The sequence below is a fragment of the Zeus faber genome, assembly GCF_960531495.2.
Source record: "Zeus faber genome assembly, chromosome: 19".
NCBI classification, from domain to species: domain Eukaryota; kingdom Metazoa; phylum Chordata; class Actinopteri; order Zeiformes; family Zeidae; genus Zeus; species Zeus faber.
The window spans coordinates 19,393,447-19,417,864 of record NC_137206.1 but is presented as its reverse complement, the minus strand read 5'-3'; positions in this window follow the sequence as shown (position 1 = coordinate 19,417,864).

The following is a 24,418-nucleotide window of genomic DNA, read 5'->3' as shown; positions in this document are numbered from 1 at the left end:
AATCAATACGTCCCACAGAGCGTTTTATGGCCGCATAAAGGTTGAAAAGGTGCAGTGAAAACTGCACACAGAGATATTAGCTCAGTTGTGTTCCAGTCGACAAACCCGAAGATCCGTCATCAGCTTATTTTTTTCTGACTGCAGCACTTCCTCATTGGCGGCTTTACATGCAGGACACGTGCTTTAAGAGAAACACAGACTTGTGGAAGCGGTGGAAACAACCGGTCTGATAAAGGAGCGGATGACAGTAAAGCCATACGGACTGACTGAGATGTGACATGGATGAGGAGAGGCCATATCTCATCCTGTGTCCCCCTCCCCCACCCCCAGCATTTTTAATGACGAGGATAAAAATATGAGGTGATTTTCGTCGACCCCTCCGGAACGCTCCGATTTCCTTTCGAAAGTGTTTACCTTCACTTGTAGCACCCAACTGTACACCAGAACCACTGCTTTTTAAAAGGTGTATTTTCCGAAGCTCTCAAAACAAAGATATCACATTGCAAGTTTAATTGTCCCTGTGATTTTGGCCATATAAAGGTGACTGCTTACTGCACAACCTCACGTGTCATATCTTTATCGCCATCTTATATTGTTACTGGTGTTATGAGAGACTATAAATAAAGACGGAACATGATGGAAGTCCGCCGCAGCATCACGCTCACACTGACGCGGGGAAAGGAAGGAAAGAAACCACGCGCTGCCAAGTTTCCAGTTAAAACACAAGCTCTTCCTTCTTTCTGTTCTCTCTGTTGTTGTTACTATGGTCGCACAGATACTTTTCCCTTCAGGCGGAGCATGAGTAGTCACTTTTTGCAAACGTGACGAGGCCACGTACCGAGATGAGGACTGGAGTTTGGACCTCTATCAGTTTTCGGCATTTCATTTATTCGCTTCTTTTTCAACACACTCAGATATAACAAGAATCTGTCGCTGAGGTCCAAAGAATAACAGGAAACACTATACTTGGGTAATGGGTATATACAAATATGAGTACAAGCATAGTATTGGAACCGATACCTGATACCTCTACCGGTATCTATCTTGGTATCTAAGTTGTAACATTTCAAACTATTATCTATCTAACTTCTATCTAATGGCTTATACATTGACAACAGGAAAAATGATTTTCTATTCCAGGCCAAGATCAATCGATAATTTTAATAAATGGAAATCATTAATCACTGTGTATTTGAGAACCTGTGGGCAAACACTGAACGGTTTACATCACACTTAAATATTTTCTCAATATGCAGATGACGGAACCTTTTCTACTGATGTTGCATGAGCTCTGATGAGCTGCTAGTGAATCAACTTTGCTGAAACCAAATTTGCACTTTTCTTACGGTGATCCCGGGTGACACGGCGGGTTGTCCGTGAGCTGGAAGCGTCGTAACGGGGCCGTAGCCCGTTAACCTTGCATCACCCCCTGAATGCCGCCGTAGCAGTAGAAATGGCCGGTCTCGTAAAAACCACAGCCTGCATGAGCGGCCGTCTAATGAGTGGCATCTGACTGGGGGAGTGAACAATACTGGGCGGCTTATGTGCGAACCGCAGGGGTGAAGCTGGTGTTGGAGGCGTATTTTTGGGGGTGGGTTGGTGGGGGTTGTCTCTGAGGCCAGCAGAGTCAGTCTCACAGCATGAGGCTGTTACCACGGCTACAGTGACATGCAGGGGCTGACAACAGTGGGGACCAATTTGAGACCCCTTGGGAGAGGAGTGATACTGAAGTGTAGCCCCGGGGCTGCGCCGGGTTAACTGAAATGAGGCCACGGTGGTTTGGACTCATCATGGAGAACTAACAGGGTGGATGTTGCAAGTGGAGAACTGGACAGTGGAGAACTGGTTCAAGACCCCCATCCGGGCCCTCCCAGCCCCCTCAACCAGTTAATCAAGACCGGTGAGAGCTCCGAGTGCGCAATGAGATAACTCTATTCTTCAGGCAAGGAGCGACAGCTGATTATGTCACACTGCAGCCACCTTTGGACTTGGTGTCCCACTTGGTTTGAGGACCTTAGATACCACCCACCACCAAACACTGTAATGCCCCTTTATTCTGTATTCGGTCGCATTCTTTATACATCCGCCACACACACACACACACACACACACACACACACACACACACACACACACACACACACACACACACACACACACACACACACACACACACACACACACACACACACACACACACACACACACACACACAGTGAAACAACCTCCACCCCAGCTGGGACGGCCTCAGAATGTGAGAGGGGGACGAGCGGCGGTGTTTACCGAGGGGACTACAGTCCATACACCCGCTCCCACAAAGGCCCCTTTGAGGGTGGGCCCAGGTTAAAGTCTGTTTAAAAAGCTTGTTTAACACTGAGGAGAGGGGCCGCATACCCCAGCCACGGGGGGGACGGGGGGGGTGGATGTGAGAAGGTGGGGGTCGCCGCTCTCCATCCAAGCTTTTCTATCGACATCCCAACAATGTGGTGCTGTCACTTCTTCACTGTGTACTTCCCTTGTTTTCTTTCTTTCTTTCTTTCTTTCTTTCTATCTTTCTTTCTTTCTTTCTTTCTTTCTTTCCTCCAGCCCAACCTCGCCTCTGTCTCTATGAGTGTGTGTGAGTAGCTTTTGATGGACTTTCATTGTGAGTTGAAGAGAGTAGCGGAGCAAGCGAGAGAGAGAGAGAGAGAGAGAGAGAGAGAGAGAGAGAGAGAGAGAGAGAGAGAGAGAGAGAGAGAACATCATGGGATGGGAAAAACGCCATCAAAGCTTTGAGAAGAATGAAAAACAAGAGTGTGAAAAACAAGAACGGGATGGACGGTGTGAAGGGAAAGACAGGGTAAGAGAGAACAGGGAGTGGAGAGAGTATGTTTTCCACTCCCTCCACCCCTCCCTCCTTCCCGCCATTCTGCCTCTCCTCTCCTGTGAAGGACAAGCCCAGTGGCTTCGTGGTCTGAGCCAGTGATTGTGCCCGGCGCCTTGCAGCGCCGCTCACACTGGAGCCCCATTAATCACCAGGGCAGGTCGCCCCCCCCCCCCCCCCCCCCCACACACACACACACACACAAAGTAATACTTACATTCATACATATAGGGTTGCCCAGTGTGTGTGTGTGTGTGTGTGCTCTTAGTGAGTGGAAAACAAGACAAGAAATGAGATGTAATAAGTCAGAGAGAGAGAGAGAGAGAGAAAATTCCTGACTGTATTCACATGCAATTCATTCTAAACTGTCCTGGCAGGGACAGTTTAGAATGAATTGCCAAACAGTTTGGAGCAACACCAGGAGAGTCTTGAATTGCTTTAGTGTTCACATGTCAACTGACTTTGATATTTAATATAATATAAAGTAAAGGCAACAAAATATAAAGGCAACAATTCCTCGTCTTAAGAAGCAAAGAAGTAAAAAAAAAAAAGCAACTAGGACTGGCGTGTTGGGAGCAATTAGAGATCAGTGGCTCTGGTGCGAGGAGGGATATGCGGGCAATAGTGCGTCCAGGCTCTCTCCATGTTTTCCAGGTCATTTGGTGGAGAAATCCCTGCAGCACTTCTATTTCCATCAGCTGCCGTGAGCGCTGGTCCACGCACGTGGGCGCGCCTGTGTGTGTGTGTGTGTGTGTGTGTTTGCGCGCGTGTGTGTGCGTGCACGTGTGTTTGCATGTGTGTGTGTGTGCGTATGTGAGGGAGAGGACGCCGTTGAGGTCATTCTCTATATAAAGACAACAGGCTCCTCTTACCCCTCCCCGACTCGGAGCACGGCGCTCTGCAAGGTCACAGTCCGGTCGCCGTGGTTGTGATAAAGCACATCACCACAGCACCACCGCTACCTCTTTAGCTTTATTATGGTCTGGAACCAGCATCTTTGTTGGTGAGGTGATGGCTGATCGTCACCGATGCTCAAGCAGTTGTTTTAGACGTTCAAACTCGTCTTCTGGTAGATGTTGTGCATGTACAGTATGTATGTATGTGTGTATTTAAATATAAATAAATAAAATAAATAAATATATACATATGTATGTAAGTATATACTTATTTATCTATTTACTCATATACGGATTAGCCACAACATTAAAACCACTGACAGGTGAAGTTTATAACATTCCCCATCTGGTTCCATTGGCACCTATAATGCAGCAAGTGAACAGTCACTTCTTGAAGTTGATGTGTTGGAAGCAGGAAAAATGGGCAAGCGTAAGGATCTGAGCCACTTTGACAAGGGCCAAAATGTGATGGCTAAACGACTGAATCAGAGCATCTACAAAACAGCAGGTCTTGTGGGGGTGTTCCCAGTATGCAGTGGTTAGTACCTACCAAAATTGGTCCAAGGAAAGACAACCGGTGAACCGGCGACAGGGTCATGCCCATGCTCATGGGCTCATTGATGTGTGTGGGGAGTGAAGTCCAGCCCCTCTGGTCCGATCTGCAAGAAGAGCTACTGAAGCACAAATGGCTGAAGACCGGTCAGAGTGTCCATGCTGACCCCTGTCCACCGTCGAAAGCTCCTACAATGGACACGTGAGCGTCAGAACTGGACCATGGAGCAATGGAAGAAGGTGGCCTCGTCTGATGAATCACGTTTTCCTCTACATCATGTGGATGGTCGGGGTTAGAGTCCGATCTGATCGAGCATCTGTGGGTGGATGTGCTGGAACAACAACCCAGTCCATGGGGGCCCCACCTCGCAACTTACAGGACTTAAAGGATCTGCTGCCAACGTCTTGGTGCCAGATGCCACAGGACACCTTCAGAGGTCTTGTGGAGTCCATGCCTCCACGGGTCAGAGCTAATTTGACTGCATGAGGGTAACCCACACAATATTAGGGGTGGTTATAATGTTGTGGTTGATTGATGTATATCCATCACTCTTTCATTTGTATTCATTTATTTCCTACTGTATTTGTTTATCTTTTATTCATATATCAAAAATATTCATACCTATATTTGATTTACTTATTTATCCATCTATTTGTTTATATATCTATGTATTCATATATCTATCTCTTTTCTGAGGTTGAGGTTGTGCGCCTGTAAAGAGCAAAAACAAAACGTAATAAAAAATTGACACGGATAGATGCACAAGGACGAGGAGGCGGACAAGCGGTAAAAATTAGGAGATGTCTGGACATACAAAATAAAATTATTTGTGTGTGTGTGTGTGTGTGTGTGTGTGTGTAAACAAGCCTTTCATGCAGAAAGACACACACACACACACACACACACACACACACACACACACACACACACACACACACACACACACACACACACACACACACACACACACACACACACACACACACACACACACACACACACACACACACACACACTCTGACACAACCTCCCTCTCATACCTAATCCTACCCCAGCCACTATAATTTACTGCCCTGTCAGTAACTAGTCATCGACAGGGAGGATATGAAAGAGAGCGAAGGAGAGAGAGGGAGAGAGGGAGATGGAGATGGAGGGAGGGAGAGATGGAGCTGGGGGTCAATGGCTGTATCGAACACATAAACCTGGGTGTAATGAGCAATATTTGTGTAGCAGGAGGAAGGTCGTGGGGTGAGATGGAGAGGGAGCTGCAGCGAGCATCACCTCCCTGTTTGTGTACGAGCGATAATACACACTGTGATCCGAGGGGAGAAAATTTAGGACAAACACAAGAGCGTTATCCTGGAAACACTCTGCTACGCTGTTCCCCTCTTCTTTTACACAATTTGAGTCCGTTTTTGCTGTCATTTACTATAATTTTTAGGTTTGTATTTTGTCGATGTTTAGGGTTATTGTATAATGTCAAAATGTTGTTTATTTTTTGAGGTTTATATTTTATTCATTGATTATTTAAGGTCTACTTTGGTTGTTTATTAATTGTTTTATCATAATTGGTACAAACAAAATGATTGTATTGCATATTAGCATTTTTTTTCTTGTTCTGTGTTTAAGTTTTTTGTTTTTATTTATTTCAGTTTTATTTTCTTGGTTATTGTTTATCCTTTGGTTTATTTAGATTTTTATTGTATTATTGTATATTGCCATTTTCTTATTAGGTTTATTGCATATTGCATTTTTATTTTTATTTTTTTGCCTAGTGTTTAGAATTTCCCTCCGGTGAAACTGTACTGTTTCTTATGGTAAGTATGTTGAAAAATAAAACCATTGATCCAAATAGAACTGACCCAGATGGGTAAAGGTCAAACAAAACATAGATTTAAATAAACACCGTGTAAAAATGTATGGGATGATCAGAACAGTGTTTTGTTTATTGTCCTAATGGTCCTTGTGCATTTATTAGGATAACATTACCCCCCTCCCCCCATCTAAGAAAAGGTGTATATACTGTTGTTCTGGAGCCTTTTGTTAATTAGAGGGGAAAATAAATAAATAATTCTGCATGTTGTACTTCTAACAAGATTAGGTTTAAAGACACAAAACAAAGAGAAGTCAGTGTGTGTAAACACGTTGTTGTGTGTTTTACAGTCTGGGGGGGATGTTTTTCCACCCATAGAGTGGGGATGAGCTATTGTGGCGGGATTATTGGAGCGACTCCCCTCATGTATTTCACATTTTGATGGGCAGCACTTTAATCATCTTAAATTCCTGGATGTCACACTGTGGAGGCATTCCATACACTCCACACCATGTTTACAAAGCAAAACACTCGCAGAAGAAAGCACGTCTGCGATTGGCCGATGACATAACCTAACCCCCCTTTTTTAGGTTATGTTTTTTCTTAGGGGGGAGGGATATGTCTTGTCACGTCTTTAGTGATGATTAAAGGCTTTTCAGGGGAAACTGTCAAACCCCTCACACCTCTGTGTGCTGTTAATCATCCCAACAATACCCCCATCAGCCACCACAATAGATCCAAATCTAAACACCAACAGCCATGAGTCCATCAGCGGCGAGGGATCATTCATCGCAATGAAAGTGATACAGAGCGTTCACAAGTCAAGTGTGTGTTGGGTGGGATTGGGGTGTGGGCGCCAAATGGATCCACGCCAATAGTCAATATGGTAATGAAATGCTGATTGCTAATTAATATGACTTGGTTAAAACAAGCAAACTGTCGAGCTTTTTTTTTTTAGAGTGTTGGTTCAGTGTTTGCAGACAGTGATTAGATGGAGATTTGACCCGACAGGAGCTTTAATCCCTCATGACGAAATGTGTCAGATTTGGTTTAAGCAAAGGACGTTTATGTATTATGTATTCGTTGATCCATTTATCTGTATATATATATATATATATATATATATAGCTGTTTATGTTGATGTATTTTCTATTTTTATTTATGTACTTATTTATTAAATAATTTGTTTATTTATTTATATAGCCATCTATTTATTTATTTATTTGTATCTTTATTTGTACATTGATCTATTTATTTGTTAATTTTTATTTTGTTACCTGTTTATTTGTTTATTTAAAATTTTCATCAATCTATCTTTTTTAAAAGCGTTTATAATTATTATTTTTTTTAATCAATCATTTTAATTATTTGATCTATTTAGAAGCTTATAAAAGACCTTTTTTTCTGCTACACAGCTGTCCAATTCCATGTTTGTTTGTTTGTATTTAACGCTGATTTGCACTTCCATCAGGATCCCGGTCTGAAGCATATTTAACGAGGTCTATTTAATTGAACAAGAACATGAAATATGTAGCTGGTAAAGCTTTTACAATGAAATTACTAAAGAGTTCATAAATCCTTTCCCTAAATGCACCTAATCGCTTTTTAGTTCTAAGTTCTGTGAAAATAGAAGGAGAAGTTTGCTTCCAAGCTTTTTTTTTGTGTGGTGTTATTTAGTGGTGTCTAGAGGAGATGGAGCGGTGACCCACATGCACCCTTTTGGGCAGAGGATGAGAATAACATGTTTCCTTTTGCTGTGATGGATGCACGGGCAGCAGATGCTGCGGGGATTAAGCCCAGATTAGGATCCTTTCCTCGGACCGCGTTGCCCTTCCAACGCTCCTTTTGAAGAAACACTAACAGCTTAGGGGTGGGGTTTCCCTTGTTTTCAGTGCACTTAAGTTATTGGGTTTTTTTTTTAAATTTAAGCTATTACGCTGTTTTTTATGAATCCATCCATCACTTATGTGTAGTGTTTATGAAAGCTGATTGGTTTCAAATAATCTGGGACTTTTTTTTCTTACATCTGGGATATTCCAGAGTAAGCCTACTCGTTTTATACACGCATGACTCATTAGTTCTCTTTTATTAACACGGCTCATCTTAGCGACACAGCAAAACACAGCAAGTTTATACATGCATGTATGGATTTATTTATTTATTAATCGATTCATTAGATATTGATTCATGTCCATTATTTCTACTTTCCATTTTTTTATTCGTGCATTTTTTATCATTTTAATTTGTTTATTCTAGCAGAGAGTGTTTTTTCCACTACACTAAAATATATTATCTACACGACAGTACAGTAAATAAAGCGTTCTAAAGGAACCAGTCTTTGCTCTGACTTAACAAAGTGCCGGTGTTTCCTGAATCCCTGCTCTCCAGCAGATGTCTGCTGGCAGCGCCTGCCAGATAATGACACAGGATTAAAGCGGCTGATTCCCCAACCAGCAGCGCAGTGTTTGTCGATCCTATTTAGCCCCAATTTATGGGCTCTGCAGAGTGGAGATAGATTGACTATAGGAGCGTAAGCCTCAAAGGGACGAGGAGGTGCGCTAATCGGAGGAGGAATAATTCCAATCCGGGGCAGTGATTGGGGATTAATAAAAATGCAAATTTGATGTAATGGAATGATTCCTTATGTTTGCAACGCGACATAAAGACGGAACATTCACTGCAGACTCCATGATGGTTATAAGTTAGGCCCTGGATGTTCTGCTTGCTGAATTCATAATGGACATTTTGGGATTTACAGTATTAGTAAGAGTGCGAGCTCGAGTGGGTACTTCCAGGTTGAAACTGATTCATCTCTTGAGGTGGTGGGGATATTTTTTCATTTTTGTTTATTCTTTTTAATGAATGTTCATTCATATCAACAGTTTACTGAAAGGACAATGGACAATGGAAACAGCATAGAGAGAAGCACACGCATAACCCAAAATACATTGAATGGCTGTTTCTCATAAAGTTCCATCTTAATTAAAATGGGATGAATATCAAACATGGGATTTGTTTGACTAAATAATGTTACGGAAGACCACTTTAATTCAGCTTTATCATACCTTATGTTCTGAGCCATGGTTAGATTAGAGTAGCTCATTTGCATCGCTTGTCTTGTATATATTTTTTCCAGTGCAAATATTTCCTTCCCATTCCTAATCTAATCTAAATGTGTCGAACTTGTTTTTCCGTGTTTGAGCTGCAGCGGCCCACAAAGCACCGCGTGTTGTCTCTGCAGCTAAAACCCGGAGTTGGCGGCGGTCCAGGAGGCGTCATGTTTCACTAGGATCACAGACGCAACGTGATATTCGGCCACGATCATTTGTCAGTCAAATGGAGGAAGCAGCAGCATCGAGCTGGTGTCCTGAGCAGTAGGGATCCCCCTTTCCAAGAGCACTTCCTGTTCTAAGAGAGCACTGACCTTCAAATAGCTCAGACAAATACTTCCTTTTCACAATGGTTTTGAACCTGGGATTTCACCAATACTGATCGGTGAAATCCTGGTCATTAAAATGTACTTTTGCCTTTGGTCTCAGTTCTTCAGCGGTTTGGACGCAGCAGACGATTCGTGAACCTGGCAGACTATCATTGGCATGTGTTTTTAATGACTGCTGCACCTCATGCGGGTCACCGAAAATAACAGTGTGTGTCATTTAGGGATAACAATTACAGATCTGTTCTGAACGGACTGTGTGTTTTCAATTTTGTCAGAATTCTCTCAGCCACAGTTTAAGTCATAGTCTGGCAAAATGTGCTCAGCTGCGCACGAGACGAGAGACATCCTCGCTTCACCTCGGCTTGTTGGCGCTCTGTAGGCACGTAGTGTGAAAAGAGAGCGATTCATCTGACGTGCCTCGCTGTACTGTACAGTTTCTGTTCACGACCTCGCTGTGAATTTCCCCCATTTGTTTACAGTGACACAAGAGGAAACTTTTTCTCACTGCAGGACACATTCTGCTTGTGTTTGCTGTAAACTGCGGCGCTCACCTGTGACGGCAGACCTGGCCAACCTCTGCCCAAAAAAATCCTGCACGTGTATACTTGTGTGCATGCGAGTGTGTGTGTGTGTGTGTGTGTGCGCGCGTGTAGCCGGAGCGTGGGCCTCGCCGGGCGCCTGTTTCCACACCGTCTGGCCACGGAGGAGGATTTTTCGGGCCAGATAGGATTAAGCTGCCTCTCTTTACACAACAGTGATGAGGATAAGGAGTCCAGCAGCTCAGGAGCTACAAAGCCCCGGTAATACACGGCAAGGTCCCTAAACAGCTGAGCACGCCGAGCCCACTCAACCCTTCGGTGTTTTTGTTTTGTTGCATCACTAACGGCCAATTATATATACATTATACACACAGACAGCAATGTCTCGGAAAGGGGGAAGAGGGGGAAATATAAATTGTCTGTATTTGCAAAATGAGATTGTTGGGATGTGATACCCTTCAGTGGGTCACACACATTCCCTATCACCGAATTGTGCACTATTGCCACCATTCGAATATGATGGTTCATAGAGCATCCAGCTTCCTGCCAACCTCCCTCCATTCCATAATACCCATAATACCCTAGTCGTGTTCTTGTTCTTTTGGGAGGAGGTTAGAGGACCGGTATGGGGAGAGGGGGGGGGGGGTGTCCACATGTCCGCAGGCGGTTGAAAGAGCCCTAATCACATTAAGAGAAGCCACTTGTTGCCGGTCCCTAACTCTCCCTGAGCTCAGATCAGGCTCCGTCAAGCTGTTTAGAACGGTCCCTGTCCCCCCGCCGGACGGGCTCACTCTGATCACAATCTGATTCAGGATCAGATTCAAAATCTGTTTGTTCCGTCAGACATTTTTCTCTGTGTCCAAGGAATTTGTCGTGGTGAGGATTTGGCATATTGTGGAAAAGACAATTGGTATAAAAAGCCTAACACCCTGAAATAAATAAAATAAGAATGACCAAATGTACAAAAATGGCCAAATATCCAAAGAACAAAGGCAAATAAAACCCCCAAATTGCCAAATATACAAAAATACGCAGAACATCCAAAAAGTCATTCTATTAGATTCTAAAGTTAGAAGGTAACAGCTGGGGCTACGTGGCGGTAGGGGGGATAATATGGCTGTGGGCATAAATAAAACAAAATATAAATATCGATGGATATATCACACAGGATGAATAAATATGGATACAACAATACGGCATGGATAACAATGAATGAGTAGGTATAAATTATGACTAAAATATTACAATGCTTATAGTCATATTACTGTATTCTTACAATATGACAACATATTGCACATTATTACATTACACATTATTGCACGTTATTTTGTGTTTCTGGACAAATCCACAGTCACCCGCAGAATTCTTTCAGGTGCTTTGATATTTTGGGAATTATTCTGTCATCTGTTTGAGTTGAATATCTCCTCACTTTGCTCTCTTTTTCCTCCCCCGTGTGTCAACTCCTCCACCCCCCCCCTCTCTCCAGTCTCCTCTCTTCATCTCTTTCATTTCCTCGCCCCCCGCTGAGCCTATCGATCCCTTAAAAGACCTCCACAACCCGCCAGCTCAAGCCGCCCCATGGCATGATGGGAACTCTGTGGTATCACTGTGGAGGGTGAAGTGGCTTCTCAACATCAACACAGAGAAAATTGACAGTTTAGTTTCCAATTTCATAATTTGTAAAGCATCCTGTTTGGGTTTCTGTTTGAACCTGTACAATTTCATAGCGTAATACAGAATAGTATGTTTGTTTAACAGCAGGAGTTTGTCTCTCTGAATAAGTTAAAAAGCTTCAGTTAAAACCCCAGGTAAGGAAGCAGCAGATTGTAAAGCAGGAGACAAGAGCCTAAAGAATATTGTTTTATGTTTTAAACAAATAAATAACTTTAGGTTAAATTATGAAATAAAAAATAAAAATGCTAAAAAATTAAAAATCAAATAACATCAAAAATAAAACAAAATATAAAATAAATATAACATTTTAGTTTAGAAGGATTGACGAGCTGTGAAAATTTCCCCAGTGTGTTTCATTTGAGGCAGTCATCAGATTGCATGGCACTGCATATTGTTGTGTTCCTCCATAACACAGTGACAGTAAACTGGATTAATTTTGCACTGTGCACATTCTGCACTGTGCACTCAGTGTAAGTGCCTCCAAATAATCTCTTACTTATTGAAAACAGGTCCCGCTCAGAAATCCTTGAATCAGCCAAAAAGAAGATGAAAAAAAAAACCTTCCATTTTGTCCAACGTTATAGACCCCCCAAATTTCATGCTACCAAATTAGCTGGTGGCTGCAGAGCGCTGATCCACGCTGTTCTCACCGACTCAAAGGGAGATGTGGGTAGATTGACAGGCACTCTGCTGGATTACTGCTTCTCTGCTGCTCTGCTCTGGTGTCGGAGATTAGAAAAATAAATAACCAAACACACAAACACGCATTGGTCTGGTCTGGTTCGGTCTGGCCGACTCGTCCACATGCCGCCCAAAGTCCCAGTAAGAACACCATTAGCCAAGGTGTAGATCTATGGCTGCACCGGGGGGCTTAAATTCAGCACCTCCTGGGTCCTGAGTCCCTATCGGTGAAAAGCTGATTAGTGGGACAGAAAGAAAGAAAGAAAGAAGGGAAGGAAGAAGGAGAGGAATAAAAATTAAGAAGGCTATTTGGCCAAACTGTGGCTCGAGTTGTTTTGGGGGGTTCTGGGGGGTCTCTGGAGTGACTGCTGATCAGGGGGTCAGCCCCCGGTCATCATGGGCAATGGAAAATAAAGGAGGAGAGTCCACAGCAACAAAATGTCCCCCACTCTGCGAGGGAGAGCTCATTAATGCACATACCGACGTGATCGCAGCTGTGTGTGTGTATGTGTGTGTGAGAGAGAGAAAGAGTGTGTGTATGTGTGTCAGTGTGTGTGTGTGTGTGTGTCTGAGTGTGTGTGGGATGGGAAATTGGGGGATGGGAGAGGCTGCAGAGTCTACTTTCGCTGTCTGCTTCATTCTGTTCTGTTCTCTGTGTGCAAACCTGCAAAGCCGGAGGGGGGGGGGGTGCCTGTATTTAGCGACGTGCAGCTTCCTGTGCGTGGGCCTCATGGCGCCAAGCGGGGGTCGGGATCCATCGTCCAACACGCTCTGTTCTCAATTTCCTGCCCGTGCTGCGATGCGACGGGCCGCTGGTTCGGAGGAAAAGCCACTCGGATCGTTTCCTCCTCCGCCCGTGACGTGAAAATAAACACCAGAGGAAGATCCTTTTTACGAAATCTCATAAGAAGGCTATGATGTCACTCGAGTGGAAATGTGTCTCAAACAAATCAGCGTCACCGCAAATAATAATGTGCTGCCGCCGAGGGTAAAGCAACCTTACAACTACAGTAATGTTTTCTGAAGCCTTAAGTTCGCTGAGATCTTTCCACATTTCCACTGATTGACGAGAACAAAAAAAAAATAAAAATCATATAGAAGTGAGAACCTTTAACTGAGTTGCTAACGACTGATACATGCACCGCATTCCCTCACAGTCCTGACCATTGAGATCCTCCCACTACATTAATGACCCATAACTGATCGATAATTCCTGAAGGTGAAGTGGTTTAGAGAGGAGCTGTGGATCTCTGGGAGTTATTTTAACCAACGAGCAGGAATATTGAGCGGCTGGCGGGGAAAAGTTGAAGGTATTGCAAGAGACCGTCTCGAGGAAAAGCATCAAAGAAGAAAAAATATTAAGTTCTGACACAACGTCTATATTTTGGTGAATATTAAGTTGGTTACTTCCTTAGTTAGCTTTTCTTTAATGTTGCTTTCATTGCACATTTTTTGATATGTTTATGTAAACGTGCACAATTTCATACTATTGTCAGAATGTGAATTGTTGCCTTTTGTTAAATAGTATATTGTTTTCTTTGAGTTATTAAGAATTCATATTATTAAACTTCTTTTGGTAAATTCTTCGATTTGTTGCATATTGACATTTTTCCAAGATTTTTGTAATTTTTTAGGTACAGTATATTGCCAAATTTTTATATTTGACATTAATAATATGTTACTATTTTTTATGTGAGCTGCCATAACACAATTTACCTCCAGGGATTAATAACGTGTCTCTCTATCTCTATCCATCTATCCATCTATCTATCTATCCATCTATCTATCTATCTATCTATCTCATTGAACCATCTATTGCCTTGTGGCTGCTGCAGTAATGCCATTCTAAATGTTGTCTTTAGTAATGCAGTGTAACAGTGTAATGTAATATAATAGTTAAAGTTAGTGGATGTGTGTTCAGCACAACTTCCAAGGCCCTTTACACCAAGCGCGGCAATCCCTGTCATAAAATCAAGTTTGCTTCAGCACGCTTTGGAAAACTACCGTTAACAGCTCCTACAAACAAGACCAAACAAGGCATTTAACTAAATATAGAGAGATACTATTTTCCCAAAAACCTGTCATTACAGCGTCCCGGCTCCCGCTCCTCAGACAAACAGCGACGGTCTCTGTAATTATCAGTCCACGGGTCACAGAAGCACTTTTCTACGCAACAGTGACCTCGTCCACGGGCCCCACATGATCCGGGCACTGTCTCCTCGTCCCAGGGTGGGAGGGGGTCCTACGCCCCGGAGGGGTGAAGGGACGCCATCAGGCCACAGCCTGTTTTATTGTTGTAGGAGGAGGAAGCTTTAAATCACCCCATCCCACTGGAGGAAGGAGGAGCGTGGAAGAACCCATCGTCCACAGGAAGCGGACCTGTCGTGTTCAATTACCAAAGCATAAAGGGGATCTCACTGATCGATTATCGGTAAGATAAGGCCGTGGACGCTCTGGATTAGCGTTGTAAATGGACCGCTATTCTGTTCATCGGCTCCGTTATCAAAGAAGGTGTAATGAACATGTTATTACATCACTTTTGCAAAAGTCATTTACAATTTAGTGCTAATACAAAGTTATTACTGATTAATTAACACAACATAGCTATTGAGTTTAAAATATATAATGTATATAAAAAATGTGAAAAATTGTTCACAAAATTGTAAAAGCATCTACATACAGAACACTGTACAGTATATAGTAATAAAAATAATACTACTTGAAAAAAAATGTAAAAGCTTTCTTCACAAATCATGAATTGATTATTATATCTGTTTTCTTTGCAACTGTTACTCAGTGCATTCCTAAAATACTCGTTTTGGCACAGACAGTCCATTAGACGGACTGTGTTGGATCTGCCACAATCTCAGCTGTCGGTCCTCCAACATATCTGCTATCCGCGCGCATGCACCTTCATTTCTTTCTGGTCGCGTCTGCACAATGCCTCCTCAGTGTTTCGACTAAACATTTATGGGACGCTGCAACCACACCATTACCCAGAATGCACCACACGGCCGACATGGCTTCCGGCGTGATAAAAAGGTCGAACAAGTGAGAATGTGATGAGAATGTGATCGCTCCCTCCTTTGAAATCGCGCTGTTTATTTAAACATGAAGTGGATCTGATAACCAGAGATTGAATGACAATTACATCCTAACAACACCATTAATAAAACGTAATGACAGATGGCGGGACTTTTTTTCGGTGTATTGATTGAGCCGATGTTTTCCCTCAGATGTAGGTCGAGGAGCAGCAGCCTCGACTCAAGCGGCGGCTCGAGTCAGATATTTAGGTCATACCCCAATTACAGCGAGATGAAGCTCTGCAGGAGGGGGTATCTGTATGGAATACGGCCATTTTCTTTTACAGTGTTATTTTGGAGTTATTTTGAGATGCAGGGGGCTTGAAGCAACAAGCAGTGTGGGCTGAAAGCCGAGCGCCCGGGACGAGGTGAGGGGGTTTGAACGCGGACCCGTCTGGCCTCTATGCAAATGACTTCTAGACGTCTAGTCGTCCTTTGGCAGCGCCCTCTCTCTCTCTTCCTCTCTCTCCCTCACTCTCTCTCTGGCAAAGGATCAGAGGCTTTTCATCTGCGGTGACATCACCATTCATAAGAAACAGGTTGACATCAAAAAAGCTCGGGGGGAAAACATGGCGATGATATGGAACTGAAAGCAACAAGCATTTTGTCATCTCATTCGCATTCTGCTCACATTTGATTCCCTTCTGAAATGATTTGAGTTGCAGCGAGATTTTGGTGAGTTGTGGTGCAATGTTTCCCAATCCTTTTTTTTTCTTCCATGGTACGGGTTAACAATCTCATGGCACACCACTATCCTGTTCATGACTAAAAATGTCACAAGCTTCTATAACTGTGCTTATCCTTATGGCCTTCTTCTGGTAAGTGATGCAAAACTCTGCTACATATGCTCTGTTTGTAGTGACAAGTCTTGTAAATGACTCAGGAGTCAGGAGCCATTCAGCAAAACAGTGAATTTTTGACTCACGATAATAAAGTCCAAGGCATTCGGCGTTAATTCCTATCAAATGTGACTGATTTAAACTTTGCAATCCACAAAAACAAAAACAATAATTTGAACAGAACGAAATGATTCTGGGGAGAATTCCATTCACAACTCAGCTGAACCGACTCTTCTGACTCTCGTTTCTCCAGCATTAAACCAACCGAATCAAATGAACAAAGGGTCGAAAAAAATCGAACGGCTGACTCTATTTACCGAGTGACTCGTCAAGAATAAAAAACAACAACAAAAAAAAACCGATGAATTAGCACCGCTTTTGAAATTTTGATATTGCAACACAAGAGCTTATTTCCATTCTTCATTTTTTAAGGTGGAATTTGAAAACATTTCACAACGCACCTCGCAAGCTCTCACAGTGGTCGAAAGAACCCATGAAGGAGAGACCAAATGCGGGATGATGGATGGAGGGGCCTTGGTTGTCAAGGGAAACCGTAACAACTGAGGATCCTCGATACATAAAGCTTGGAGGGACAGCGCGTGGTGACAGGAGGGCCTGCCTCTTTTAATTGGGGTTCTCAGCTCTCAGTGTTATTTTAAAACTTCTCTCTGTTGATTATGGCAAAGTGGCACCGGCTAAACTCCCACGTTAAGCTGCCGGCGGATTTCTGTCAGACGGTGGGGGGGGGGGGAGAGAAAAGAAAGAGCTTACGTTCCTGAGAAGAGACGAGACACAATGAAATAATCTTTTGTAAGTTGCTAAATAAATAAAAAATACATAAATAAAATAAACAAATAAATAAATGAAATAAAATTGTGTTGAGAATGTTTAATTTACGTGATAGCAATCAGATGGGATAGTTTGGGGTGAATAAAAATAGATGAACAAACATGTCGATTTGGAGTTGTAACAAAAGTAATTTCCCCCTGGGATTATTAAAGTATTTCTGATTCTGATTCTGATGTTAAAAAGTTGGTTCTCATAAATGTTATATGATGTTTACACCATTTAGTTCTATCTGTCACTACGTTAACACGTACACATCAACCAGAGAAATGTGAATGACCACAATTTATTCCATCTCTTCGAACAATCTATTCCATCAAGAAACAGCGTTTTTCATGGCATCAGTCAAAACATTGACATGAAGTTGGACATATCAGGGTGGAAGTAGAAAAACTGATGTCGTCCCGAAAATGTCACCATTTCCATTTTTTCGCCTGTCCATAACGTTAAAAATATCCAGCTCTATGATTTGGCAATTATCCATGAACAGCATTGGATCATCACTCAAGAAGTGAAGACGTGCGGTCTGAGGGCATGTAAGTGCAAATAAAGCCATGATAACAAATGTCTATGTGAAGAAAATGAAGGATTCATGTAGATCAAAAACCCTATTGCCTTTATATGATTTAGAATAGATCTCTTTATAGATATCTCTTTATTGTCATTGTACAAGTAGTATTTGTATCTGTATTTGACCCATCCTATACCTAGGAGCAGTGGGCAGTGCAGTGCCCAACTCCAGCTCTTTTGCCAGTGCCTCGGTCAGGGGCATGGACATGAGTATTAACCCCTAACACACGTCTTTGATGGTGGGAGGGAACCAGAGCACCCGGAGGAAACCCACTCAGAGATGGGGAGAACATGCAAACGCCAAACAAAAAGGACCTGGGACGACCGGGATTCGAACCCAGGTCCTTCTTACAGTGAGGCAACAGTGCTAACTTCATTCGACACGCAAGCGGTCTCAAGCGAAACCTCCAGAATCAGCTGATCAGCGCATGGCTGGAGCAAAACATGGAGGGATTTTTTCTTTCTGGATCTAGGAATCGTCGACCACTAATACGTTACACCAAAGGACACATTTTTAGGTCTTAAGAGAATCCTTAAGGCATCTCCTGGAAAAAGGTCCTTAAATGTGCGCCATCATTCTTTTGAAAGTGTATCCCTGTAATTCGAATAGGAAAGGAAGGGTACAATCAAAATTCACACGAGGATTGAATGAGGACGATTTTTTATCAGGAAATGATTCCATCGCTATGTTCTAATATCTAGATGAGAATAAAAAGCTTATTGGTCCTTTTGGCTGCAAGTTATTGCTCTAATGCTTCTCCATTAGAACCCGACTCCGACACACTGTAGTCCTCTCCTCAGTAGCACATGATAAATCACACTCCTATTGTGGGGAAAAGGGCTTTGCGGTTGCTCAGATACACTGAAATTCTGCTGCCCAGTGAAGGTCCCTTTTTGTGAGTTATGCAGAAAGTATGTCTTCCTTCAAACTTAAGCCCGCTGTAAGACAAGCTAAGACTCCTCCTCCTCCGGAAGAACAAGACACACTGGCTTGCTTTCCCACTGTTATCCTTTAAAATCTCCCAAAAGTCATTGTTGAGATCTCAGCTGCCAATCAAAGCAGGAACGGCCAAGGCATCAGAATAAAGTATAATCACTCTATTTTCAAGTGTATTTCAGGACATTTTTTTAATGCAAAATTTTAGGTTCATTGCAAATTGCTGAGATTGTTTTATAACTTTATAACTCTATATTGATATAGTGATATATTTTTAATAGTTTAATTTCATTTTTACTATAATTATTATGATAATTATATTATCATTATAATTATGTTAATATGATTGTTTTTTGTTCATTTCTAGTGTATGTATTGGTTATCATTCGATTTATTGAATATTTCCTGTAATCTATTGTATAATTGATTGTTCACTTTTCTGGTTTATTGTTAGGTGTATTTTTGTTGTTTATTTTTAATTGTTAGGTTTCTTGCATTGCCAAATTGATATTGTACATGTTATTGTCTGGTTCATTGTTAGGTATACTTTATTGGTTTTTTTTTAGGTTTACTGTATATTTCCATCTTTTTTCCTTGTTGTTACTTTTTTGGTTTATTGTATTGCATTTTCTTTTTAGAATTGTTATTTTTATTACTATGATCCTTATTGCCTATGTTCTGAAATGAGCTGCTGTGACACTGAAATAATCTATCATCTATCTATCTTTCAATCCATCTATCTATCATCTATCTTTATATCATCTATCTATCTATCTATCTATCTATAATCCATCTATCCCTCCATCTGCCTAGTATCTATCTATCTAGAATCCATATTACTGATGTGTTAAGTGATGTGTCTCCACCCTCCAAACCATGAGGCCCCTGTGTCTCTCCTCCATGTCCATAGCTGGATGATTACACAGGCTTTACTCTACGTCATGTGCACATAGGAGCGCGCACGAGCGCCTGTGTCTGCTCCAGGAGGTGATTTTCACCCAATGGAATGCATGATGTCAGCGTGGTGTAAATGGGAGGGCGAAAGAAAAAACATAGACTGGAAAATACGACACCAGTCCTCGAAATGAGCGACGAAGAGGGAAGGGACGGGTGGGGTTTCCCAACCTGGAGAAAACAAAAAACAAAAAAAAAACAAAACAGAAAAAACCCGTGGGCTTTTTAACTGATCCCCCCCCCCCCGTCTCTCTCGCTGATGGTGTGGAAACTTCAAAGAAGTCAGACTGGAGGAATCTGTTTTGTTTTCCCTCTCGCTGCTGCTGCTACGGTAACTAACTTGGACGGATTCCAGGGGAGAATATAAAAAAAAAAGAAATTAAAGATCCAGGAGCAGCCCGTTGCCAACAATGATGATGATGATGATGATGATAATGATGTTAAAACATTTATTGCCGATAAAGAAAATCCCACAACCTGGCAAGCAAAGAATCCATTCTAATCTTCTAATCATTCTAAGCTATCTTACAATATAAACACAAGCTTCTGAATAGCTTTTCCATTTGGCTATTTCTTTCTATATTTGGCAATTTTTGGTTTTGATAAGGGTTTTTTTTCTGTTTTCTTTTTAATATAGATGTATTCTTTTCAGACCAGTGAGCTTTTGGTTGTTTTCTGTTAATCACCTGTACAGCAATGCACAAATCTTAACCAAGACAAAGAGCTGATATATGAAAATAAACTTGGCCAAATAAACAGATCCTCATTCTTCCTATTGCGAATTGTGTACTATGAGTCAGAATCGCTGAAGAACTTTGGGGTAAAAAAACCCATCTGAAACTGAAAACCCAAAAATCAAATTAACCTTTAAAACGACAAGTGATTGTATTTAGAATCAAAATACGTTTTGAAGTAGGGCATAGCCTCATCATGGGAAATCATTGGAAAATAAATAACCATTTCAATGTAAATATCTCTCTTTCTGCCACCTCCTTCCATCTCTCTTTTACACACATACTGTACACACACACACACGCACGCACGCACGCACGCACGCACGCACGCACGCACGCACGCACGCACACACACACACACACACACACACACACACACACACACACACACACACACACACACACACACACACACACACACACACACCATGGCAATCTGCTGCCTTTGATGCCAAACCCTAAACATCCATACATTAGGATCAAAACAAACACACACAAACAAGTTCTGTCTCTCTAAATCTCCCTATGATGAATAATAATCATATTTTTTTATTGTTTATCAACCTTGACTTTCACCTTCATTTTGAAATTCAACCCAAAATCACAAGCACAATCTACTGTATTTACTTATGAAATATTTAATAAGATTGTGTAGAGCAACTTCTCTCTCTCTCTCCGTCCCTGTGTGTGTGTGTGTGTGTGTGTGTGTGTGTGTGTGTGTGTGTGTGTGTGTGTGTGTGTGTGTGTGTGTGTGTGTGTGTGTGTGCGCGCGCAGGGGACACAGTGGGTCAAAGGTCATTATTGCAGCAGTAATATGTTGCATAATCAAACACTTACGTAATCACATTCACATTCCATTTTCCCCCGTTGTCGCTCGCAGACACTTCATGTCTCTCACATCGGATCGCGAAAAAAAAGTGAATCTCATTCGGAAAAGTCGTCCCAAAATGTCACGTTTTGGGTAATTTTTAAGATAATATAAATTTGACATCGGCAGTTCCCCTTCTTGGAACAGCTGTCCGACCCCCTGTGGAGGTTTGAGATTTTGGGTGGTCCCGTGTCCCGACGCCACCTAAGACATTCCTCACAAGGGGTGACCACAGGGTCTCCTCTTTCCCATTCGTGTGTTTTTGGGGAATATTGAGGAATTTTCATGAGACTCTGTTGGTCCTTGCTGTCCTCAGGACAATGGGAGGAATGCCGAGGTCAAGTATTTTCCTGGACCTTTGTCGAGAGAGAGAGATACCAGCGACGCTTGGGTTCAAGTGGCGGTGGGATTTTAGGACGATGCCTAGTCTCCGAAACTTAAATCTTATTGTTTATCGTTTACTTTTAGGTAGATGTTTGTATTGTTGATTTTTATATTCATATATCTATCATCTATCTGTCTATCCATTTATTAAACACTAAATCTATCTATCAATTACTTTTGGCAAATGCTGAGTATAAAATTGATCTTGTGAATCTTGTGAGACCTACATTGATCTGTTTATGTCCTGCAAGAGGATGTATGAGAGAAACGTAGATTTTTGTTAAAAAAAAAAAAGTATTCTTCCTTATGGAAAGTAATTGCTTCGCTACCCACTACAATGACAGTTTTAATCCATGATCTATGGGTTACATTTGAGTACATTGGCTTTCAGAACGCACAATTACGACTTTGCTAAAAAATAAATAATAAGGTTTCAACTAAATCAGCTATCAGCTTAATATGCACTGTGTTTTCATTTACTCGTTATAACAAGATAAAATCTTCTTAGATATAAACTTCTTATCAGACATCAAGCCGGTGTCGGGGGTCGTCACCGTGTTTGTGAAGGATATTTTGGTCAAGATTTGGTTGATTTTTACCATGGACATACAAACCTCAAAGAACACATGGATCTAAGTGCCCACAAGTAGCCTCCCAATAGGCTAGAGCATCTATCTCAATGTGCTGATCGATGAGATTGATGCTATACCATTGTTTATTTTTATTTTTTTTAAAGAAGAACACCCCCCCCGAATAAATAAATAAACAAACAAACAAACAAACAAATAAATATACGGTTAAACTTGCTTCTTAAACACCTCTATGGCCCATAAGTGAGTGAGGTGTGATCCTTTGGAAGTCCAACCATTGCCAGCGCTCCCCCAATACTCTGCTTTTGTCTGGTTGTCTCTGCAGGCTTTTTGGTGCTGAGTGCGAAGCAGAATAAGGGGCAGAGGGGAAGAATGGCAATAAGGGGTAGAGGGGAAGAAGGGGAAAAAGGAAGGAGCCCCAGTTGGCAGGAAGGAGGACTCCCAAGCAGCCTGTCAGCCCCGACTCCCTCCCTCCCTCCTGCCCCACTGACTGACTTTTTAATAAATGATGAGATGCGGTATAAATAAAGCAGGAGACTCTGCCACAGCCAAGAGGCAGAGGAGAGAGAGAGAGAGAGAGAGAGAGAGAGAGAGAGAGAGAGAGAGAGAGAGATAGAGAGGTAACGCACAAGAGGTGATGAATAAGTCAACAAACGCTCATTTGCGCCAGTTGGTTTCTATCACTGGCACGGCGCTGGGAGCCCAAATTAGAGGGAAGGGCTTGCACGTTACTGTATAGGTTGCGCTCAGATGGAAGCACAATAGATTGGAGAGTTTCCCATCCATTCACAAGGAGTAGAACTGAGGTTTCAAGTATCACTGTTAGTTACAATAGGTATAAACTACTAATTTTCTCCGTCAAATATTGTTATGGCCAGTTTTGTCTTGTTTATATTTTTTACGTTATTTTTTATTGTTGTTGTCAATTTGTTGCTTTATATTAAATGTTTTTTTATTATGTTTATTGTGCATTAGCAAATTTCAACTGTTCATTGTTTATTTATCTGGTTTATTGTTAGATTTATTTAATTGTTTATTGTACATTCTCTAGGTTTGGCAAAATGTATTTTGTAGTTAATATTTAAGTTTATTATACATTGTCAATCTTTAGGTTAATAGTCATTTTCTAAGTTTATTGTATATAACAACATTTTTTGTGTTGTCTTTTGATAATTTTTAGGTTTATTGTACATTTTCCAGATATGTCTTTCTTCTATGTAGTTAGGTCACTTTGGGGTTTATTGTATATTGCCAATTCTTCTTTAGGTTTACTGCACATTGTCATTTTCATAATTTTATATTTCAATTCTTATTATTTTCTATTGTTTCCTTTTTCTGGATGAGAGCTGCTGTGACACCGCAATTTCCCTGTGGGGATGAATAAAGTATCCATCTATCTATCTATCCATCTATCCATCTATCTATCCATCTATCCATCTATCCATCTATCCATCTATCTATCTATCTATCTACTCCTCTCATTATTTGAAGGATTGTATGAAAATAAAGGACCAGTAGTGACACTGACCTTTGTGGGGAAGCTCAGCGATGCATCAAACCAAACCAGAGGAGGAGGAGGAGGGTCTCTGAGGGGAGCAAGTTGCATCACACCTCTCTGGATCCTATAAATCAGACATTCGTTCACATTGAGCAAAACTATTCCCAGCCCAGTTGACCAAGCAAATTTTCTTTGTTGTTTTTTTTAACGCAAAACGACAGACAGAAGAAGATGACACAAGCCGTGGGGAAAGCATAACAGCGGTAGTGACCTCTTTATCTCCAGTAAGAGCATGGGGAAAGCAGTGTTTGTGCAACAGGAGCAGCAGACCTACATTCCAGCTGTGTCACTGATGCTCCACTTCTGTCCTGGTCTGCAGATAAAGACAAGCCCTGTCCTACATTCTTACCAAAACTCTTACTTGTACGATGCAAAACTTAAAAAGTAGATGATTGACAGCAATATTTTTCTTAGGGGGCAGGTGGTTTATACCCCAAGAAGTAGTATGTACGGAGTCTTTCAAGTGAAAGTGCGGCGCTGTAGTTTAATTGTGTGGTTAAAAATATGCATCAGCTCATACCAGACATTCCTCAATGAAAGGATCATTGTTATCATCAAGAGCAGCGGTGTGGCTTTTAAAGTTCATGAGTAAAGCAT